Source organism: Nomascus leucogenys, chromosome 13 (assembly GCF_006542625.1).
Source record: "Nomascus leucogenys isolate Asia chromosome 13, Asia_NLE_v1, whole genome shotgun sequence".
Lineage (NCBI taxonomy): Eukaryota > Metazoa > Chordata > Mammalia > Primates > Hylobatidae > Nomascus > Nomascus leucogenys.
In genome coordinates this window covers 13,821,572-13,836,868 of record NC_044393.1, presented here as the reverse complement: position 1 = coordinate 13,836,868, position 15,297 = coordinate 13,821,572, and positions in this window count along the sequence as shown.

The following is a 15,297-nucleotide window of genomic DNA, read 5'->3' as shown; positions in this document are numbered from 1 at the left end:
ATCCTGCTGCTGCCTCAGGGACTTCACACCCACTCTTCCCTCTGGAACAGAGGACACTCTCGCCAGCTCTCCCCATGGCGGATCCTTGTCTAGGGTCAGGCCTCTGCTCCAAAGTCACCCCTGGGGATGCCTTCTCTGACCAGCCCCACATTCCTATGGCCTCATGCTGTTTTTATTTCTTCCTAAGACTTAGCACGTATCCTAGAAATTAACCTGCTGGTTGATCCTGTTTCTTGTCTGTCTCTTTCCAGTGGAATGTCACCATCGCCCAGGTGGGGATTTTTGTGTGTTTCGTTCACTGCTGTACACCCAGCCCCCAGCACAGCGCCTGTCCAGGGCAAGTGCCCAGTAAACACTCAGGAACCAATGCAAGCACGCATGCATGGATAAATATTTCTTTGGCAGATGAGGGGGCTAAGGTTCAGAGAAGGCCCTGGGGGTCTCAGACTCACAGCCCAGTGCTCTTTCTGCTGACACGCCCTGGTCTCTCGAGCAGTTTGTTGCCTGTTCAGCAACAAAGATGGCGTGCCTGGTTAGGGGTCCTGCGTGCGAATCGCAGTCCCTGCGTGTCTTGGCTGGAAGTCACCACCCTCTCTGCTCCAGGGCCTGTAATTACCACTTACCCTGGTCAATGGGTCCGAGAGATTCCCCATGTAGGCAGGGCTGTGGCCAGGGTGCTCACCTGGCCCCCAGCAGGTCCCATGGGCACTGTCTGGCCGGGCTTCATGGCTGACATTCCAGCTACATTTCTAGCCCTGGGCTGCCAGGGGCAGAGGGTGGGGAGAGGGTCGTGGGCTTCAGGCTGGACAAACCAGTCAGCCTTCCCAGCTGGGCCACCTCACCACCCACTTCCTGTGGGGCTCCTTGAGGCCTGGAGGGTGGAGGGGGCCTCTGTCCAACCCCCACCCATGCCCTCTTCCCTTCTCTCCCTCGGGAGGTCCTCCCAGCAGCTCCTGCAAACAGACCCCCGACCCAAGCCCTTCCTTCTGCCTCCACTGCCACCATTGCTGCTCGTCTCTGCTGGCACAGAAGTCTCTTCCCTGGTCTTCCAGAAATCCCCTCTCCACACTCAGCCAGAGGGACTATTAAAACTGCGGGCCAGCCCACATCAGTCCACAGCAAAGTCCTCTCTAAAGGATCCCTGTTGCTTGGAGAATAAACCCTCGGATTCCTTCCTTGGCTCTCGGGGCCTCCTCTCTGACCTCCCTCTGTCTCCTCTCCCGACCTTCCTCCTCACTCACCCTCCAGCCACGCTGGCTTCCTCCTTGCTCCTGAAACAGCCTGAGGCCCACACTGCCCCGGGCCCTTTGCACTGGCTGTTTCCTCTGCCTGGAAACACATCTCCCAGGCGTCCACAGGGCTCCCTCCTGCAACTCCTTCGGGTGCCCACATGGGAAGCCATCCCTGACCGCCCCCCCACTTCCTTCTGAGCACGGTAGGGTCTTTCTACCTAGTCATGAGGGCAGGGATTTTTGTCTGTTGTGTTCTCCGTGTGCCCCCAGTGCCATCACAGAGCCTGGCAGAGGGTAAGTGCTCGACACACATCGGCTGACTGCCTGAATGAACAGCTCTATGAGCCGATGGCAGATAAGGACACTGAGGTCCTCTGGGGTAGGTGACCAGCCCAAGGCCACACAGCTGGTCTGAGATTAGGCCGGGAGAGGAGCCCGGGTTGGTCACATCCTGGAGTTGGCGTCTTGGAAACTGCATCAGGAGAATAACAAAGATGAGACGCAGGCTCTAACAAGTGGATACCAGTGACTCTCGCCCCGCCAGCCCCAGCCCTGCGGCCTTGGGCCCTTCCAGGAGTCATGGTCTGCCTGCCTGGGGCATTCCAGGCTTCGACCCAGGTCCTGCGCTTTCTATTTTGAGCCTCTTAGTCCTGAGGACTGTGTGTTCCCAGCAGGCGGCGCGGGCCAGAGGCTGAGCCTGGGTGTGGCTGTCACCCTATCTGGGGCCAGAGACCCAGATTCCCGGGCCCTTAACCTGTTGGCTGCTGAGGGCTCTGGCATAAGCCCTGTTCCCTGCTTGATGGTCTCCCCTTCAAGCCCCTGCCCTGGTGTCTTCCAGGCATCGTATCAGCCCATCTCACCTTGGATTATTTCCCTGTTTGGCCCCATTTGAATCCTGGCTCTGCCCCTTTCCAGCGGTGTGACCTTGGGCAAGTCACTTCATCTCTCTGGGTCTCAGTTTCTTCAACTGGGAAATGGGGACAATAAGAGTACCTGTCTCTGGCCATGTGTGGTGACTCATGCCTGTAACCCCAGTGCTTTGGGAAGCCGAGGCGAGAGAATTGTTTGAGACCAAGAGTTTGAGATCAGCCCTGGGCAACATAGTGAGACCCCTGTCTCTACAAAATTTTAAAAAACTTAGCCGGGTGTGGTGGTGTGCGCCTGTAGTCCCAGCTATTCTAGAGGCTGAGGCGGGAGGATTGCTTGAGCCCAGGAGTTTGAGGCTGCAGTGAGCTATGATTATGACCCTGCACATCAGCCTGGGTGATAGAATGAGGCCCCATCTCTAAAAATAACAATACTAATAATAAATAAAAATGAAAACGAGTACCTGTCTTCTGGGGTTGCAGAGGAGATTCAGTGTGATGAAATTGATGAGAGTGCCCTGCACGGAGACGGAAATTCAGGAAGCATCGATAATAAGTACCCCCACCATCAGCAGCTGGCTTAAATATCAAAACTGTCATGGCCTCTGGAGAAATGACAAGAATTCAAAGGAGCTTTCCTGCACTGGCCACCCTACACCTTACACCCTTACTTCCTCCCCTCAACTTGCCTGGATTTATCGACCCCCACTACCCCACTGGTTGCCTTCTCTCCACCTGGCACATTTTGTATGAATTTGCTTGTTGGTTCTTGCCTATCTCCCCAGTAGAACATTAGCTCCATCAGGACAGGGACTTTTGTCTACCTTATGCACCTAGTGCAATGCCTGGCACACAGTCGGTGCTCAATAAATGTTTGTTAAAAGAACCAATAAATTAATAGTGACCTCTCCGGGGAGAGGAGCCCTGAGCTCATCTCCCTCCCCCAGCCCAGGGCTCTTAGGTGCTTGTTGGTGTCAGGCCCAGGCCCCCTCTCATCAAGCAGCGAATAAAACTGCCCTGGTTGGCATTCTCATTTCACAGATGGAGAGACTGAGCCCAGAGAGGGAGAGTCGCCTGTCTGATGTCACACAGAGGTCAGCATCTGGGCTGGGATTCCAGCCCAGGACCATGTGGGGTGGGGGGCAGTGGATCAATCTTTTCCTGGAGGGAGTCAATGGTGATGGTGGGAATGGGTCAGGGGTGCTGGCAAGGAGGTTCCAAGGCCCCCAGGAGGGAGGGAGGCATGGGAAATGAGTTAGTCCGTCTTGAGTTCTGTCTCTCTCTGTGTCTCTCTGTTTCTGCCTCTTTCTGTCTCCTTGTATTTCTCGGTCCCTGACTTCGTCTCTACCTCTTTCTCTCTTCCTTGTGTATCTGACCCACTGCCCAGGAGGGGATGCAGCTAGAGACCCCTGGCTTGGGGCCTGGAGTTGGGGCCAATGAGGGGATTGACATCTGGGGTTGAGCTGGGAATCTGAAGCCAGACCCTGCAGCCAGGGACAGCATTCCAGTCTCGGCTCCACACTCCAGGGATAGCCTTGGAACGCCAGGCGGTTCAGAGAGCCTGAGGCCTGGTCTTGGAGACCTGGGTTCCAATCCCAGCTTTGCCACATTCCAGCCTCGTGGCCTTGGGCCCTTAGCCTTTGTTCCTGTAAAATGGGACCACTGAGAGCCCGATCTCAGGGTTTTATGAGGAGGAATGATGTGAGGGCTGTGCTGGGCTTTCTGAAGCCCTGTGTGGCCTGGAAAGCACTCAATAAATAACTCAGTGTAATGATTTCTTCTAGCAGATGGGGAAAGCGAGAGTTAAAGAGGCCCGATCATTTCACTCACTCATTCCTCAAACGTTATTAAGCATCTGCTATGCACCAGGTGCTTTGTTTTGTATCCATTAACTCAGGGTTCAGCAAACTACAGCCTCCAGGCCAAATCTGGTTCACAGCCTGTTTTTATAAATAAAGTTTTATTGGCACACAGCATACCCATTCATTTACATATTGTCCACAGCTGCCTTTACCCTACAAGTGCAATGTTGAGCAGTTGTGAGAGAGACCTTAAAACCCACAAAGCTGAACATATGAACTCTCTGGACATTTACAGTAAAGTTTGCTAATCCCTGGATTAGCCCATTACAACCCTGGAGGAAGGATGTGTCATAAGCTTGATTTTACGGATTAGGAACTGAGGTCCCAGCGCAGTGTCTGTCACAAGGTTAGGTCTCCATACGTAATATCTGGGTCTTATTCCTCCTCTTCTTCCCCATGGGGAGCTGCCAATTCCTGTTCCCTTTCCCTATCCTACATGGATCATAAGTGGATAATTTGAATCCCGCAGAGGAAGGAATGCGTTTGAAGGTCAGATCAATGGAAAGAGTCCTATTTTCAGGTCAATTTGGACCTTGCCAAAGCCTCTTCCTTCTGGTGACCTTAGCTGAGAGGTCTGCCACTAGTAGGTGCTTCATGAACAGTTGCTGAACAAGTGATGTGCGTCATGCCTCCGCTGTGAACTTCAGCTTGCTTGAAGGCTTCCTCCAAGTAATTGCAGGAGACCCCACAGCCGGCTGCACACCACCGTTGGGGTGAAAGATGGCCTCGAGCCATCGGTGGGAGAACACCCTGGGCAAGGAGATGCTTTCTAGCGCTCCACGGAAGTGGGGGAGGGGATCTCACTGCCCCCCAGGCGTGCCCTGGAGTCTTTGTCCCTTCCTCCCTCATGCTGGAGGCCTGTAGGTACCTGGCTGGAGAAGTTGCCTGGCCCTCAGAACACCCAGGTTCCCCCCAAGCTCCTCCCCAGCCTCCTCCCTGCTGGCGTTGGGGAGCTCCCGGTTTGCCCTCAGCCCTTTTCTGGAGGCCCCAGAATCACCAAGAGGCAATCCTGCCTGCTGCCTGGAGGAGGCGATGTGGGAGACTCATGAACCTGGGGTGTCTCCCAGCCAGGGGGCAGGCATGGTGATCTGGGGCTGCTGAGCACTGCAGAGCCTTCCCTGATGGCCTTGCGTGCCACTCCCTGTCCCTCCCGTAGCCTTCCCATACTGCTGGATGACACTTGGGTAAGTCATTTCACCTCTTGGCTCTGTAAAATGGGACTGGGGTGGTCCCTACCCCTTCAGGGTGTCATGAGAATGAAAGGCATCAAGTGGGCAAAGTGCTTGGCATGGCCCTGAACCATGGTGGGCATTTGTCACACACACTCATGGACTTATTCCTGGGTCCCTAGGACACCCTGGAGCTCCTCCCCAGGTTGGGCCTGCTGCTGGCGTGAGAGGGAAGAAAGGGGACATAGACACCAAAGATACAGTTCTCATCCTCATCTAAATGCTGGTGACTTCCAAGGGCGTCTCCCCAAGTCTTCCCCTGAGCCTAGACTCAGGGGTCTCCACCCACCTGTCTCTGTCACTGCTGGGATGACCAGGAGGAGCCTCAAACCCAGGTCGGCCAGGACTCCATTCCTGATCTGCCCCCTGAAACCAGTCCTGCCTCCGCTGATGGCTCCTCCATCCTCCAGGTGGTCCCCCAAACCTGGGAGTCTCCCCTGCCTTCTTCTCCTCACTCACTCCCACATCTGATGGTTCATCACATCCTGTCGACTCCACCTTCAAGGTGGACCCGGAGTCTGCCCTCGTCTCCCCACCTCCATGGCCCCCGCTTCGGCCACGGCCACCAGCACCACCGCCTGGACTGGTGCAGTCACCTCCTCCTGGCTTCCTTTTCTCCCTCAGCCCCTCACAGTCTGTTCTCCACACATGACCAGAGGGACCTGTCAGAAGGGACCTATATCTTCCAGCACAGACCCTCCCAGGGATCCCAGCTCTCTGAGTGAAAGCTCCCTGTGGCCTGCGAGGCCGGGTGTGACCCTGGTCCCCCAGCAAACCCTTCACTGGTCTGATGACCTCGCTGCCTCTCTCCCTCGCTTACTCCCTTCCAGCCCTGATAGCTTCCTGCTGTTCCTCAAGAAGCCCTGGGTCTTTCCACCTCAAGGTCTTTGCAGGTCCCTGGAGCCCTTATCCACCATGGATGTCCATGACCCCCTCACCCCGTTCAGGTCTGAGCTCGGATGCCACTCACAACAGCCACCTTCTCTGACCCTTCCCCTGGCTTAAGGAGCCTCTGCCTGCTCAACAATCTCTCCCTCTACGCCCCTGACCATCCCGTAATCTTTTTTCATAGGGGGAGGGGAAAGGCACTCCCAGGAGAGTGGACAGTGTGGGCCAGGGCCTGGACGTGTGGGCAGCAAGAGGGTGGGTGAGGGGAGAGTGGTGGAGCCTGGGTGGCTGAGCTTCAGGGGGAGGCATTCTCCAGGCAGGAGTGAGCAGGCCGGGGTCACCCTGACTCCGTCAGCCACTGGTTGTGTGACCTCAGGGAGCTCTCTCTGGACCCAAGAACTTGCAACTGCTGTTGGAGACCCACTAAGTGGACCTGTCGTCTGACAAAGGGGGAAACTGAGTCTGCAAAGCTGCTGCTATGACCTGGTGAAGGGAACAGCCCAGGGATAGGGACAAACGAGGGGCTTCTAGCAGTCACTTGCGCCTCAGTGTGAGTGAGCTCCCTGGATTCTTCGCTGTCTGGTAGCCCCTAGACCCCATGGGCCTTGGGAGGCAGAGTGAGGGCAGGGCTGAGCCTGGGGTGGGGTCAGGACTGCGTCAGGTCTCGGCCCAGCCTCTGTCCCGGCCCCTGGCTCCCTGCAGGGCACTGGATTGCACAATCATACCACCCACGGCTGTGACCAAGGCAGGTGACACATGCTTTCTGGGAGCCACCCTTGGGCCGTGCAGCCTCGTCACACACACAGGGCCACCGTTGGCATGGATGCACCCCGGCACATCCTGACTGCGAGGAGTGACTGCTCCTCACACTGCCACTTCCGGGCTGTGTGACTCTGGGCAAGTCACTTCCCCTCTCTGAGCCTCTTTTCCTCTTCTGTAAGAGGAGGTAATACAGTGCCTGCTCCCCTGGCTGTTGGAGGGATTGACTCTGCTCCTGCCATGCTGGCCTTCTGGCTGGTCCTCAAACGCACCGGGCATGCCCCACCCAGGGCCTCCGCCGGTGCACTTCCCTTTGCTTGGGCCGGCCCTTGCACCTCCTTCAGGTGTCTGCTCAAACATCGTCGCAGCTCATGAGGCCTTTCCTGCCCCCGACACTCCCTCCTTACTGAATTCCTCCCTGCATCTCTCAGTACTACCTGACTCATCATGGTTCCTGCTTGTTCTGTCGACCCGCTCCAGGGTAGCAGCTCCATCTTTGTCTCTCTTGGTCATCACTGTGTCCCCAGATCCCAACAAGGCACCTGTACAAGACAGTGCTCAGTCCAAACTTGCAGAATAAATGAATGAATGAATGGAAAGTGCTTAGCACCATGCCCGACCCTTAGTAAGCACCTGAAACCCAATGCCATGTGGTGGTGTTAGCTTTGGCTCCCGATTTCTAGCCCCATCAAATCCCACCCTCATCAGCCCGGCTCCCCTGCTTTCTCTGCCTGGCCAGCTTCCTGCTGCCTGTGCAGTCTCTTCCCTGGGTCAGGACGACCTCTCAGGGAATCGTGGGCCTGCAGGGCTGGCTCCCTCTGGCTCTGCCTCCAGCTCCTCTTACATCTCCCGGGGGCAGAGGCTTCTGGGAAACAGGCTTTGAAGCTCCCCTGGGTCAGACCCGCTGGGGCCTTCCTTAGGCATTGCCTGATGTGACCCCATTAGTGAACAAATGGGGACAGTGAGACCTAGAGAGGGGCAGCCATGTCTGATGTCAGGCATCGGGGCTCCCAAAACATCCAGGGAAGCTTCTAGGACGCTGGCTTCTTTGTTGTTTTTGGAACAGAGCTGAGCTCAGGTGCCTGTTTTCTACATGACAAAACTGAACCCCGTTACAGGCTTTGGAGCCAGGTTTGAATCTCAGTCCTCTCACTTCCTGGCTGTGTGATCAAGGTTTGTCACTTGGTCCCTCTGAGCCTCAGCTTCCTTGTCTGCAAAATGGCACGCTAATGGTACCCAACTCAACGGAGGTGTTTGCGGGGACAAGGTCAGCCATCCTGCAGGTATGTGGGGTCTCTGGCCTCTCCCACTGGGTCCTGGGACTCCTGGCTCCGGAACCCCCGAGGCCCAGCCCCTCCAGGGCCCGCATGGTTCCCTCCTTGCTGGGATAATTTACAGTCCCGGGGCCATTGCTGCTGTTGCTTTATTTTTTTCCCTTCCCCGACTTCTCCCCTCCTCACCCTGGCCTCACTTCTCCAGAACCAGCTTGTTTTTGTTTTCTGTTTTTACGGCTCCATAAATGAGTCACGAGTCTGATTTGATTTAATTTCGTTGTAATTGTTATCTTTTCAAGCTTGTTTTTTTCCACTCGGTTACTCACGAGACCACAAAAACCTAAACAGGACGGGGCCTTCCCCAGCCGGGCCTCCTGGTCCCCCGGGGCTCCGGGCCAGGGTCAGCAGCTCCTGGAGACTGAGGTGGGGTCTGTGGAGCTTCTGTTGGGAGGGACTTGGTGTCCCCAGCAGGACTGGGTGTCCCGAGTCCCGGGCTGTAGCTCTGTTGCTGGACAGCCTTGAGAGAATTGTTCGAGCCTTTTGATTTCTCCAGCGTCCTCCTTAGCAGGCTTTAGAACAGGGAACAAAAACCCAGGCACCCCTGGGCCAGAAGGCGACAGGATGAGTAAGGTGGGCTGGTGATGGCTTCGGTAACAGGAGAGAACAGGCTCTTCTCAGGGGACGGTGGCCTCTGAGCCAGCAGGCGGCCCAGATCTTCCCATTTAGTAAGAGAAGCCAGAAGTCTGAGAGTGTATGTGAAAAGTCCTGATTTTTAAATGTTGGCCAACGAGTCAAATTAAAAACAAATAAACAAAACCTGACTCTGTGGATATCTGTGGCCCCATGGGCCACCTCTGGTCTAGAAGGTTCCAATTCTAGCTGCAGCAGCCGTGTTCTCAGTCCTTCCACCCTTCTGCCTGAGCAGTCCCCTCTGCCTGAAACTCTCTCCTTCTTCTTCCTCATCTCAGTCACTCTCATTCTCTGAACCTCGGTGTGTCTCCTGTTCGCAGCTCAGAAGAGGTGACATCTGCTTCATCCATGTTCGCCTTCCCAAGGTGCCTAGTTGTTCCCGATTCACTTTTGTTTCTATGCTTTTTCTTCCATGGAGGATCTGTCTTGTTTGAGACCGCCTTCGTAGTGGGGGAAATTAGCCCCTTAGTTGTTAAAAGTCATAACACATATCCTGCCTGTCTTATCATTCATTTCTAAAATGGGGCATGATACTTCTTTGGTCATTTAAAAACCGAAGACGAGAGGCCGATGCCTCCAGGGATTTGCTCTGGGCAGTAGGAGCCAGGTGTGGGGCCAAGGAGTGGGGGCGGAGGAGGAAGCCAGGACCCAAGCCAGGGGGCTGAGGGCTGCTCCTCCAAAGCTTGGGTATGGACATGTGACCAGGGCCCACCAATCACGTGCAGCCATGCCAGATTTATGAATCAGAAGTTGGAAATGTTGGGGGCTGATTGCTTAGGACTCCGTTCTGGGGTGGGTGGGGCTGCAGCCCGGCTATTTTTCCAGAAGCTGCAGTGGGCCAGTTCTGGGGGCAGTGACCAGGGCTCGGCGGTGGCCACAGTGCAGATGGAATCATTTTGCAGAAATGACCCTCCCCGTGATTATGTCAGGAATGTCAAGTACAATGAAAAGAACATTGCATTGTGCAGTCATGCAATTTGGTTTAAATATATTTAAATGTATCCACACTTGCTTTAGTGTGTTCATTCTAAAAATCTGTGCACCACAGCAATTATACGATAATTGCGTTAGATCAAAGAGAAAATCAATTTATTTCACAATTTTTATCCCCCACGTGGCAAGACAGTGACCTAGTCAAATCTCTCTGAGGTCATTCTTTTATTTATTTATTTATATTTTTTTGAGACGGAGTCTCGCTCTGTCGCCCAGGTTGGAGTGCAGTGGCGCGATCTTGGCTCACTGCAAGCTCCGCCTCCCGGGTTCACGCCATTCTCCTGCCTCAGCCTCCCAAGTAGCTGGCACTACAGGCGCATACCGACACACCGGGCTAATTTTTTTTTGTATTTTTAGTAGAGACGGGGTTTTACCGTGTTAGCCAGGATGGTCTCAATCTCCTGACCTCGTGATCCGCCTGCCTCGGCCTCCCAAAGTGCTGGGATTACAGGCGTGAGCCACCGCACCAGGCCATTCTCTAAGGTCATTCTTCATTATGATGTTTTGGCTCTGGTTCTTGGTGAATTACTCACTTTACGTGGCTTTTTCCTGAGCCAAATTGTCCATCTTTATTTTCTGAGCTGTGGCCGGAGGTCTCCAGAAGCCCCCTCCCAGTGCCTCCCTGGGTGTATCTCATGCTGCAAAGGGCATGGGGATCTGAAGGCTGGTGCTGCACTCCTGGAGTCCTGATGGCTGTGAAGCCCTGGGACCCACACAAGCTGAGCTCTGTCACCCACCACCACCTGTGGCCTCAGCCTTCCCAAACTCCTGGCTCAGCCCCTGCCTCACCTTCTCTTTCACCCTACTTGTCTTCCCCTCTTTAAGCGAGGCCTTGAGTGAGACCCTTGGGCAATGCTCTGGGCCTCAAATGGAAGCTCCATGGATGCTTCAGATGCTTCAGATCATGGAGTCCTGGAACTACTGAATTTTTTCCTCCAGGACAAAGGAATCACCAGCCCTCAGCAGACTAAACCTTTGCAACTCTAAAATTCAAATGCACAGGAGGCCTGGTAGACCAAGTCATGTGCTTGTTTGGGAAGCATTTATTGAGCATCTAGCATGTGCTAAAGTACTAGGGAGACAGCAGGAAACAAAATGGACTAATCCTTTGACTTTATGGCTCTTAGGTTTTGGGAGGGGGAGACAGCAAAGAAATGACAAATAAGTGAAAGACATAGCATGTCCCATAGTGAGACCAATGGAGAAAGGGGCTGAGTCTGCAGGAATTGAAGGGGCTGGCCACACAGATGTCTGGGACAGAGCATTCCAGATGGTAGGAAGAGCAGATGCAAAGGCCCTGAGGTTGGAACAAGCTTGCACTGTGGGGAAAAGTGAAGGAGAGCCAGAGATCATCCAGGCCCTGAGGGCCACAGGAGGAGGAGGAGTTTGAATTTTATTGCAAGTGAGGTGGGAGCATTGGAGGGCTCTGGGCACAGGAGGGAGATGGCTTGACTCAGGTTCTAACACCAAGTTCCTCAGCCTCGGCACCATTAACATTTGGGGCTGGATGCTGCTCTGTAGTGGGGTCGTCTTGTGCAGTGTAGGATGTTAAGCAATGTCCCTGGCCTCTGCCCGCTGGAGAGGTTGTCAGTTGCACCCCCTCCCCAAACCCAGCTGTGACAACTAAAATTATTTCCAGACATTGTGGAATGTGTCCCGGGTGCAGGATCTCTCTGGCTGCAAATGGGGCAAGTGGACTGTGGGTGGCAAGGATGTTGTGATGAGAGCAGGGAACCCAGCAGAGATGACTCCCCTAGTCCAGGGCAAAAGGAGGGCAGTGGCAGCAGAGGTGGGAGAAGGGGCTGGATTCTGTTTGGAAGGCAAAGCCAGCAGGATTTGTTGGGTTGGGCGAGGGAGATGTTGGAGTGGATGGGTGGATGCAGGCGCTATCGTTTGCTGAGATGGGGAACTGGTTTGAGGGGCCGCATTAGAAAGTTTCTCCTCCAGATGCCAACTTCATAGGTCTGGGGCAGGGCCCAGAACCTGGCGTGGTCGCAACCTGGCCTCAGGGGATGCTGAGTTTTTCACACTGTGCTTCAAAGAATTAAAGTGTCCAGAGGATGTACACTGGGGAAGGGTCTCTTCTGCGGGTGCAGATGGGAACAAGTGGGCAGGGGGCCTTTCCCTGCCAGCAGACCAGGAGACTCTAAAATGCTTTTTCAAGGGAGTCAGAGGATCAGCCTCATTGGAGGACTGGTTCCAAAAGGCAGCCTCACAGCCAGGCATGATGGCTCATGCCTGTAATCCCAGCACTCTGAGAGGCTGAGATGGGAGGATTGTTTGAGCCTGAGAGTTAGAGACTAGCCTGGGCAACATGGCGAAACCCTGTCTCTAAAAGAAAATAAATAAATAATAATAAAAATTGGAATAAAATAAAAGAAGGGATTCTGAGACTGAAAAAAGCCAAACTCAGGTGCTGCCAGGGCTGGGCAAGCAGCACTCATGGTGAAGTGGTGGGAGATGGGTGCAGGCCTGTCTAAAGGGGTGGACACTGCTCAGTTTCTGCCAGTGTCGCCACGTGGGAAGGTCGGGACTGACAGTTTTTCATGAGAAGCTGTGAATCTAGATCGGGGTGTCCAACCTTTTGGCTTCCCTGGGCCACACATAAAATACACTAACACTAACGGTAGCTGATGAGCTAAAAAGAAAAAATCGCAAACAAAATCTCATGTTTTAAGAAACATTATGAATTTGTGTGGGGCCGTATTCAAAGCCATGCTGGGCCACATGTGGCCTGTGGTTCGTGGGTTGGACAAGCTTGATCTAGATTGTTATATGAAACCTGTTGATATTTAAATGTTAGAGCAAATATATGCATATACAGTCCAGGTTTGGCCTCAGGGCCATGAGTTTGAGGCCTCTGTGATAGTGCAGCCCTTCCATTTTGCAGATAAGGAGCTGGCCGGGAGAGTTAGCACAGCTGCCTCCGAGCCTGGCAGATGGTCCTGGATCGGGGCTGGACAGGGTGCCTTGGAGAGGCGGTGCTTGGACTCAGCTCTGAAGAAGGGTCAGATTCCCACAAAAAAGAGGAGAGGGCATTGCAGGGGACGGAGGAGTGTGAGCAAGCATGTGTGGCAGGAATATGGAAGACTGTTTTCCAGGTGGAGGGAGGTAAGAAGACGGGGAACTGGAAAAGGAGTTGAAGGAGATGGGTTGATGAGGATGACAGGGAATAAACGGACACGGAAGGTCAGATTGGACCCAAAAGAGGGTTGGAAAAATCACCCAAACACTTTAATAATGTTAGTAACTTCACTTCTGAAATTGTGTGGCAGCAAGCAGTGCGTTTATTTTACCACTTACTTCGGGTTCTTGGCAACCCTGCGTACACCAGGGAACGTTTGCCCAACAAGAAACATTCTCACTCGCAGATTGTTTACAAACGCCTCGAAAATTTTTGTAATATTTTTGTAAATATTAAATTAGAAACTTAATATAGAATTATAAAGTGTGAGTGGGTTAATTAAAGATTTTAAAATTTCAACTTAGCAGGTTTTTCTTTTTCTTTTTTTTTTGAGACAGGGTCTCACTCTGTCGCCCAGCAGGCTGGAGTGCAGTGGTGTGAGCTCACTGCAACCTCCACCTCCCAGGTTCAAGTGATTCTCCCACGTCAGCCTCCTGAGTAGCTGGGACTACAGGCATGCACCACCACACCTGGCTAAGTTTTGTATTTTTTTATAGAGACAGGGTTTCACCATGTTGGCCAGGCTTGTCTCCAACTCCTGACTTCAAGTGATCCACCTGCCTCGGCCTCCCAAAGTGCTGGGATTACAGTCGTTAGCCACCACACCTGGCCAGCAGATTTCTTTAAGTATTTTAGAGGCAATATTTTTTCCCCAAAATCTCCCTTGTGCAAATTTTCTACCTCCCAGCTGCCAAAATTTGAGGTGATGGACAAAAATAGTTGATATATAATGATAGAAAGACGTAAGTGAGGTTTAGAGAGAGAGAGAGTCTAGAAAGAGTTCACTTTGAGAGGAGAGGATCAGGGCAGGCTCCCTGGAGGAGGAGGTTTTGAATATGTGTGTTGAAGGGTAGGTGAAATCCAGACCAGGCAGGTGGGTTAGGGAAAGTGAGGGCATGCCCGGTGAAGGGCCCTGTGTGTGCACAAGTGTGAGGTGGGAATGATGAGGGTGAGGGTTTGGACCAAAGGCACTGGGGCTGGGGCTGGGGTGCCAAGAACCAAAGAGCCACGATAAGGCCTGTCTGGGGCTCAGCCAAACTGGGGAGTAGTGCATGAGAAGAGGAATGGGGAGCCCTAGAGGGTTTTAAGCAGGGGAGGAACGTGGAGTCCATAGCAAGGCAGAGTGGCTGGTGGGGAGGTGGGGAAGATGCCATGGCAACCATTCACGACAAGCCTCAGCCCTGAGCCTCAAGGAGGCAGGCAAGGCTGAGCTTCTCTTTCCAGATTGTTTGTGGGTGCAAAAGGGCAGCAAAGAATGTGGGTGCCTCGTCCTTCTGCCCACGGTCTAGTGTCCTTCCCCTCACCCCAGTGGAGCCATCATAGGCGAAATGTAAGAACAAGTCGCCTGTGTTCAGTGGCTACAGAACACCTGGCCTCGCACAGAAGGCTGCGGGGATTTCTGCTCATTCATTCTTCCCACCTGCCGCATGAGGGAGGTGCTACGTCCATTTTACAGAGGACACTGAGTCCCAGAGAGGCTAAGCAGCATGCCCAAGTTTACACAGCCAAGAAGGGGCACCGCAGGATTCAACCCAAAAGTCTGCGCTCCAGCCACTGCCCTATCATGACACACACGCGCTCCCACCAAGTCTGGCTCCAGTGTTTCCAGTACCATAATCACCCCCATTTACCAGATGAGTAAACTGAGGCTCTGAGAGGTAGAGTCACTTGCATGAGGCCATACAGCAGGAAGGGTCAAAGTAAAGATTTGAATCCCTGGGTCAGTCGACTCTGGAGCCTGCTCTCCTCCCACCATACGCCTCAGCTGCTCGCCCTCCTGGGCATCTGTTTCCTCATCTGATGAACGGAGGTGACGGCGATGCCTCCCTGGCAAGGTCCACAGAGGATCCCGGGTGGTGCATGTCGATCACCCAGCTCAGTGCCTGGCACTCAGTGGATGCTTTAAACGTGATGGCTGTGTTTATTTGTATAAAGGTGGCTGAATATTAAATGGGTGGATTTATGGAAGGCACTTAGGGTAATGCCCTGCACATAATAGAGGCTCAAGAAACACTAGAAGCAGTTACTATGATTATAGGATCTACCACAGGGGACAGCCCAGTATCCCCTCAAAGTTGCTTCCTTCCCAAGTTGCCTTCCATTTATTTCTCCCTTCATCCAACACACTGGCCTTAGGGTCCAGGTTAGGATTTGGGGGGTTGGGGGGCTTAGGTTACAATTTGGGGTGATTTGGCCCCTCCTGCCCATCAGTCAGAGTGATGCTGAGAGCACTGGATGAGAAGACCAGAATTCTAGGTCCACACTCCGGACCTGCTGTGTGCTCTCTGGCAACTGCCTTGCCCTCTCTGGGCCTTGGTTT